This window comes from Argopecten irradians, unplaced genomic scaffold, assembly GCF_041381155.1.
Source record: "Argopecten irradians isolate NY unplaced genomic scaffold, Ai_NY scaffold_0066, whole genome shotgun sequence".
NCBI lineage: Eukaryota > Metazoa > Mollusca > Bivalvia > Pectinida > Pectinidae > Argopecten > Argopecten irradians.
In genome coordinates, this window is record NW_027187533.1 from 1 (window position 1) to 8,958 (window position 8,958).

The 8,958-nt window shown below is 36.7% G+C and overlaps 1 pseudogene; it reads left to right on the forward strand.

Moving 5' to 3' along the window:
* Positions 1-100: 100 nt before the first annotated feature.
* LOC138311622 (uncharacterized) lies at positions 101-8,577 on the forward strand (annotated as a pseudogene).
* The last annotated feature ends 381 nt before the right edge of the window (positions 8,578-8,958 follow it).

The window sequence follows — 8,958 nt, forward strand, 5'->3', positions numbered from 1 at the left end:
CCACAACATTTTTTCAACAAAAGTGAAATTAATTCTTTAATACAGAATGTTAGGATGTCGCATTAAGAAGTGAACATTACAGAATTAATTTGTGATTCAGAAAGTGGACTGAACAATTCTGACTACCTTTCACTAACTGGAATTTCAAATCATGACTTCAATGATATTTGTTCTCATGTATCTGACATACGCTGTACAAAAAACAGAACGAGTCGCATGGCTGTGGCACTCTTACTTGTGAAGTTGAGGGACAGGAACGTCAAATAGATTGTTGTCAACACTATTTTATATTGAGAAATCAAGTGTCCAGAGAGCAGTCTCATCAGCCAGGGTATCTTTAAATGCTAACTTCACACCTAATTATGTGGGATTTGAACATATAAAGCGGGATGATATTATCAACAAACACACCAGACCTCTTGCACAGGAACTATTTGGTGATATCCTACACAGTAACGCAATTCTGGTCGTCGATGGAACATATATCTTCATTCAAAAAAGTCACAACTTTAAATTCCAACGACGATCCTACAGCCTTCACAAGAACAGACCCCTTGTAAAGCCAATGATGATTGTATCAACAACTGGATACATCATTTCTGCCCTTGGCCCCTACCATGCTGCTGTAAAAAATAATGATGCAAGTATTATCAAGCATAACATTAACTTCAATATGGAAAACATGCGGGAGTGGCTGCAAGAGGAGGATGTTCTTATTGTGGACAGAGGTTTTCGAGATTCGGTTGAATTTCTTGGCGAGATAGGTATTGAATCTCACATGCCAGCATTTCTTCCAAAAGGACAGAAACAACATTCTTCCGAAGAGGTATGTTTAAAATTCATTACAATTCAAGTACACTTTAGCAATGTGTAATTATAATGTTTTGAAGCTTTTGTTTGTTTTGAAGCAATAATGCTTTCATAATTTACACACACAGTGTACTTTGGCGCATTATAAATCATAAGTATAAACATATTGATAATAAGATTGATCTTTGTGGTCACTTGTTCAACACATTAAAACAAGTCCTCAAACTCTGGTTCATAGGTAAAGGGTTTTTATCCGGATACTCCGGCTTTCCTCCACTTTATAAACTGGTACATCCTCAAATGATCCTGGCTGATAATATGATATTTAACCAAACATATCAAATCAAATATTGCAATGACAGAAAAGTAAGTTGAATATCTTAAGTTTATTACAGTATTTTTGATACAGATATATCCTGAACATTGCACTTTTTTAATTTTATAAATGTGCGACAGTTGCAGGCCAACACTTCGAGACTTGTTACAAAGATCAGATGGGTAGTGGAATCTGTCAATTCAAGGATTAAACAGTGGAAGTACCTAGCCAACATTGTCCCTAATACACAGATTCCTTATATTGGTGACTACGTCAGATTGATCTGTGCCATATGCAACAAATATAAGGGACCTCGAGTGCTGGGAATCCTGATGATGACCAAATACTTGCTGCAAAGATGAAGGTATGTGCACTTTTTAAAATTAACTTAAAACAATGTGTTTGCTTTTTATTCTGTTATAAAGAATTACCAGATATTTGAAATAATTGATTGTGATGGCATATATTCTGAATACTCTGTAAGCTTTTTAATATGCAGATGTAATATTAGTATAGGAAGTTCAAAATTCGAGTAAATTGAACAAAATTCTATATGGCCATAATATTGCTTCCTTCCTCAAATATTATTGTTGATACAATGATTGTTTTATTCATAATGATAATGATGGTAGACAAACAAGGAATTTCACACAGCTGTTATGTTTTATTACTTATTCAAACAGGTCCTGGAAAAAAGAAGAATGTGCTGCAAGAGCGAGTAACTGAGGAAGGTCCTTGATAGGAAAACACATGCATGGAAGAAGCTGGATGCAGCAGATGCAGTGCTAGATTTCCCTTCCATGAGTGAAGAAGAACTGCGGGATATCACTATCGGTATATACCAGCTACAGATGGCCAAACACTATACTCAGGAACACATGACAGAGTATGGTAGATTCCAGATCGTGTTAAATGAAGATTTTCCAGGAATTCTCAGGGCACAAGTTCAGAGCCGCCATATCTCATCTAAAGGTTTACTGCTGTGGTGGAATATAGTCCTGCAGTTGGGTGGTATTGTCAATGTCATGCTGGTGCTAGAGTGGTTGGAACATGTTGCCATATTGCAACAGTTCTATGGTATCTGGCCTGACAGGGTAGGGCGTGAATTGCTACACTGCTGCCCCGATTGCCATGATCGTAAAAGGGCGACTAGAATTTAGGATATTATATTTTTACTTCGTTTCCTAACTGACTTTTATCTTTCACAAATGGCCTCCCTTGGCACGCGCTCACTTTTGGCCTTGAGTTGGATGCGTTCGCCCTGTGAGGAAGGCTCTGGTTCTGTATCTGGCCGAGACACACCAAATCTATAAAAGTGGTAGTTTCTGCTCCTTAGCTTAGCGCATCAGCATACAGGGGAGTGGGATGACTGGTTCGCCCGTTGTCAGTATAATGTGACCGGGTGGGGTGTGTTGCTTGGTGTCTTCGGCGGCATGCTTCAGTGAATATAGCACTATAAAAAGGGCATCAGTTCCACTATACAAGAAGACACAACCACTAAACTTACCGCAGTCTCCCAAAACACGCAACCTCGCACAACATACATCACATAAACAGCATACATGGGAGGCCGTCTTAAAAAAATGACCATAGCTGTTATAGGACGTTAATTTAATAATCCAACCAAAACAAACAAAAACAATCTATGGGTATCTGGGGTATGCCAGACATTCTGTTGACATCTTACCCAGTGTCCAGAATTGGTCGGAAATATCTACAAGATGCATCTGAATTTCCAGTGTTAATGGATGACAGTGCGCTTATCAGTGAGGTAAGGAATTGAGATTGTGTAAGAATGGCTTTAAAGTTTTCTTGTTTACATCTGTATTTAGATATCAGTATATCATGACCAGGATTAATATATTGGTATGTCATTTGAATTCTAAACCACAATAAATGTTTTCCTTTCCAAGATTTGAATGTAAAAATCTGCTAGAGTACTAATGCTAATTGATGCATTTTGGTCACTTAATTTGTTTATCAAACTTTGACAGATATGTTGTGGTGAAAGGGTTTGTGTTTGAAATATTACCAATTTTTAACTTTATGAATGTTTAACATTTGACAGCAGTAATGCATGCAGATGCATTGGTAAAAAACAAGTAGCGATTTATCGGATTTACCTCTATTTTCCCTATTGGGCCCCGCCCCTCCTGCCCCCAGTGGCGGTCAGAGCCAAAAATTTAATACAATTTCTGTTCCCTTTCCCCGAGAAAGGATGTTTGTGGCCAAATTTGGTTACAATCCATGCAGAACTCTAGGACAAGTAGCGATTTATTGGATTTACCAAACTATTTCCCTATTGGGCCCCATATGAAATTTGAGACCCTCCTTGCCCCCAGGGGGTCAGAGCCAAAATTTATACAAGTTCTGATTCCCCTTCCCTCAAGGATGTTTCTGGCCAAATTTGGTTACAATCCTGCAGAACTCTAGGTACAAAAAATAAAAAAACCACACCCACCCCCCCCCTATGGGAACCCCAAAAAAGAAAAAAACTAGTAGCGATTTAAAGTGAAATTGTTGACGGAACGGTCGGGACGGACGCCGCGCCATGACATAAGCTCACGGCCCCCTTCGGGCCAGGTGAGCTAATGATTAAATGATTTGATTGATTTAGACTCATTTTTAAAAATATTGATGTTAGACATAATATCATATCATTGCTCTTTCTGAGAAATAGCTGGTTAATTGCATTTTTTAACAAACATTAGTATGTCATGGTGTTGAAAGTGTTTAAACTGCATATATAGTGTGGGATAATATAATAAAATTCATTCTATGATTGTTGATGATGAAAATATCATGATGTCGATGGTTGATTTGTGAATGTAGTTGTGGTGTTCGGAGGCATGTGCAGATGTTAATGGCTGATGTTTGAAAATATTTTATGATACAACCATACACTTGTATTTGTTGCTGTGATAATTGCAGATTAATTGATATGTCAGTATTATCGATAGCAATAATATTTATCGATAGTAATAATATTCTCAGAATATTGATAATTACTTTTAAATTATTGTTGATTGTACATGTATGCATGTTGATTATTTTTGTTAAAAGTTAGCATTGCCAGTTATGTAATTTTATTCGGTTATTTTGTACTGAATGAATGAAATAGGAATGGATTATAAAGGGATAAAGAGGGGTACATGACATAACGTGATTTACAGAACAGGATGCGAACCTCTGGCACACCGTGAAAAGTTGTAAGTTCGTAAGTCACTGGCGCGGTCTGAAAATGCTCGTAAAACTTGGCCTGCTGTACATCAGAGTCTGTCATCTTTCTTTATTGCACTTGGGAATTTCAATAAATTAAGGGTACTGCCATTTTTCTTTTTTTAATTGTGAGTGTATAATAATTATTGTAGATAGAAGTTATTCTAATCATCTTTATATCATTTATTTCATATTGTGTCTAAATGTTTGATATAATGATGTTGTTATGTTCTCAATTATTTGATTGATATAAACTTTCAGAAATGTAAAAAACTGTCTTGTTTTTATTTAACATTATCCTTAAATAAACAAAATTACAATCTTTCTGACAGCTGAAATACAAAAAGGGAATAACCAAAACTAAAATTTCAACATCTAAAAAAAACTTGTTATGTTGTGTTTTGAGTGCCTAGAAAATTGTTTGTTATGGGAGAAAAATTGGTTGCTGTGGTGTTACTATGAGCTGTAAAAGGATAAAGTTTTTCTGAAAATTGAAATTGACATGCTTTGACTATTTCATTATTCATGATACATAATGCATACTCTTCCCACTAAATATAGAAGTTGGGAATCCTTAAAGTGACAAAACTGTCTATTTTAGCATGAATACAGTATACTGGTTGCCAGGCCTGTTGCTAGGCAACAACATGTCAGAATGCTTGAAATAGTGTTTTTTTATAAATCTCATATATTGGTGAAAATAAGTAATTAATCTGTTTGGGGCCAAAAATGGCCCTTATTGCACCTACTCCTTTGTAAAAGAAAAACATACATATTTCGAAATGGTTTATATTACTTTATTTCTTTCAAAACTTCAAATTCATGTTTTCAGCTAGTTTGTTTGTTTGTTTGTTTGATTTATTAACGTCCTATTAACAGCTATGGTCATGCAAGGACGGCCTCCGTGTTTGCGGTGTGTTGCGTGTATGTTGTGAGAGGGTGAGTAAAAAGCTTTCAATTTATTGTATTTTAATTTCTATACATTCAGACATACGAGAGAATGAAAATCCAGGGATGAGTGGGTGTCGGTCATGATCCACATACTAAACGAAGAAACTCAAAGCTGGACTTTTTACCGTCCAACAATGCCACCAGAAATGGGAGGAAATTGGAGTAAGTACACATTTAAAATTGTCATTAATTTATTGGAGTACACATCAGGTTTTACCACGGCATTTATGGCATGTTTTCATACTCTCAGCACTTTCTATTGCCTCCAAAAATTAATATTTATGGAGTCAAGAGACTACGATTGATGTCAATGGAAAATGAACTTAAATAACTATATTTGCATATCTGTATGTCAATTCTTTTCAAAGTAACATAATCTTTGCAGTTGTTAGATTAATAAACTTTCATATGCTCTGGTGATAATGCCATGTGTTGTGATTTGGTCTGTTTGAAGGTTGATTTGATGATCATAATAATGAACTTAAATTACATCACTAGTATTGCAAATAGAGTTTGGCCGATTTTCGATTTTAACTGATGATTGATTGATTGATGATGATTTTCCTCAAGACTTACCAGTTATCAGTGATTTTTTACTCCTTTATATAACTGAACTGTGGTCGATGACCCCATTACAATGTCAACACCAAGTTTTTCCCCCCCCCCCCTTTGTTTTTTTTTACCAGTAACAATAAAAAAATTCCCAAATCAAATCGCTGGAAAACAAATTAAAACCCGGAAATATATCAAACTTTTTAGCTCACCTGGCCCGAAGGGCCGGTGATGATTTATATGTATGGCCCGGCATCCGTCGTCCGTCGGCATCCGTCTGTCCGTCAACATTATTATAACCTTTTGAATCGCCTACTTGTCCTAGAGTTCTGCATTGATTGTAACATAAATTTGGCCACATAATAACATCCTTGGGGGAAGGGGCGGGGCCCAATAGGGGAAATGAGAGGATAAATTCGTATAAATTTTGCTACTTGTCCTATGAGTCTGCATGGATTGTAACCAAATTTGGCCACAAACATCCTTGGGGGTGGGGGAATACCAGTTACTTGTATAAATTTTGGCTCTTGGTCGCCCCGGGGGCTAGGAGGGGGATGGGCCCAATTATGGGAAATAGAGGTAACATCCTTTAAATCGTATACTAGTCATAGTGAGTTTTACATGAATTGTAACCAAATGTGGCCACAAACATCTTTGGGGGAAGGCGATACAGAACTTGTATACATTTTGGCTCTGGTACAACGGGGGCAAGAGAGGTGACGCACCAATAGAGGAAATAGAGGTAAATCATTTAAACGCTAAGTCATAGAGTTCTGCATGGAATGTAACCAAATTTGATCACATTTAAAACATCCCTTGTATTTTTGTGGCAAGGGGAAACAGAAACTGAGTATAAATTTTGGCTCTGACCCCCTGAGTGGCAAGGAGGGGTGGAATCCAAGTTTCATTAATTTCTCAGGAGCGGGGATTTAGATTGGGGTTGGGCCAAAATATTAAAATTCCCCTTCTGTAATTATTTTTCTTTCAACTCCTAAGAGATAACTTAGGTTGAATCTAGTTGACTATAGAGTGAATTGTTGAAGGAGGTATCGTATGATTCCCCTGAGAGATTATGCAATGTGTCATTTGGTCTGTTTGTTTATGATTTGCCAAATAATAATTGAAGTTTAAATTACATATCCCCTATTGCAAATTGAGTTTGACCGGATTTTCGATTTATAACTGTATGAAATTTGATGTTTAAAGTACAATCCTGCATTGACTTAGGTTAGTGTATACATGATTTTTGAAGGGGACCTTGTATAACTGTGGTCGTTAAACTATGCCCCAGCTATTTCAACACCCCCCCGGGGGAAATGTTTTTTTTAGTCAAATTTTATTGAATTTGTTCAAAAAATTCCAAAATCAAATGGCTGGAAATAACAAATAAAACCCGGAAATATTTATTTAACCTCTTTTAAGCTTATTTGGCCCGGGGGTGTCGTCAGGGGGTCAGGCATCCGTATGTCCGTCAACATTACCTTTTTCACTCGCTACTTGTCCTAGAAGTTCTGCCATTGATTTTGTTAACCAAATTTGGCAGTACATTATGGGTCCGGAACATATATAGGTATTTAAGGGGATACAGGCCAAACTTGTATAAAATTTTGGTCTGGTCCGCCCATGGGCCTGGAGGGAGCTAATAAAATCATTAGGGAAAACCATTTTTAGAGCAAATTTCTTTATGGATAGAGTAAAATCGCTACCCCTAGTCCTAGAATTCCCCTCTGGCCCACTGAAGAATTTAAGTAACCAAATTTTAAAAGCTCAAAAGATGAATTCATTACTTGTCACCACAAGAAACATGTGAAACTTTTTCTATAAATTTTTGCTAGATTTTGGGCCCCTAAAAGGGTGTTTCTGGACAAATTTCTGGTGGGGTATCCAGGGGGGTCATTTTATGCAAAATCTGAACCCCTTCCCCTAAGGAAGTTTCTTGACGAAATTTTCTTAAAATCCATGCAGTTCTTTATGACAAGTAGCGATTTAAAGGAAATGTTGACGGACGGACGACGGACGCCGCGCATGTTTTTGCAATAGCTCACAGCCCCTTCATTGGCCAGGTGAGCTTAAAAAACACATTCCAATAAAGGGAACAATCTAGCTCCGATTTATTACCGTATATGGGTACATTTCCCCTAAAGGAATTAATTCACCCTCTGCCCCACTGAAGATTTAAAAATTCCCAATTTAAAGCTAAAAAGTGACCGTTTTGTAACACAATTTCCCCTGTGACTTATTTTCCTTATTTTTTTTAGACTTTTGTTTGCAAATTTCTTCAAATTTATCATACAGCTACTGCATATTTTATGATAAACTCAAATTTTTCATTATTGAGCTTAAAATCTTGCTTTACTAAATAGTGAATGAAATTGTTGTTTTACAGTACTTTTATGTCAAAATGAATATAATTTTGGACCAAATCAAGAAGATTCCAATTCCCCTATATTTTGCAAAACTTTTCCCCACTAATTTTGAAAAAAGGTAGTTTCCCCACACATACCTATATTGATCCCTGCAATAGATAGATAGGGCATTAGAAAATTACGGTAGTGGGTAATACTTCTTATAAATGATAAATGTCTTGCTTATTTTAGTTTACTGGGAGACTCCAAAAGGAGAAAGGAAAACTTAAAATGAATTTGCCAGCAGGACCAAGACGGCGCTTGGCATTTTTGCTGCACCAAACTCCCTTGTGGAGAAACACACCAGCTGAACCAGGGCAATGAACCAGGAGACAGGGGTCAATGAACCAGGAGACCAGTTGCAATGAACCGGGAGACCAGGGCGATTGAACCAGATGACAAGGATAAGCACTATTAAAATGGCATGGCTGATTTGCAAATATCAAGTAAGAAGGCACAACATGAATTTATCTGCAAAATCCAGGACACTTTTGTTAGGAAATGTTACTCGCATTAGAGATAGGATTCCAGGGCCATATGAGCATAGCAGAGTTAGAATTTATTTAGGGCAATTAGAACTTTAATTTTTCTAGCCAGACTTTATGTTTTTATGAGACTTGAAAAGGAGAATCACATTTTTTTTTAAATGGTGCAGGATGTAAGACGGCAGCTGGGCATTTTTTTGTAAAGTGACTCCCTTGAAAA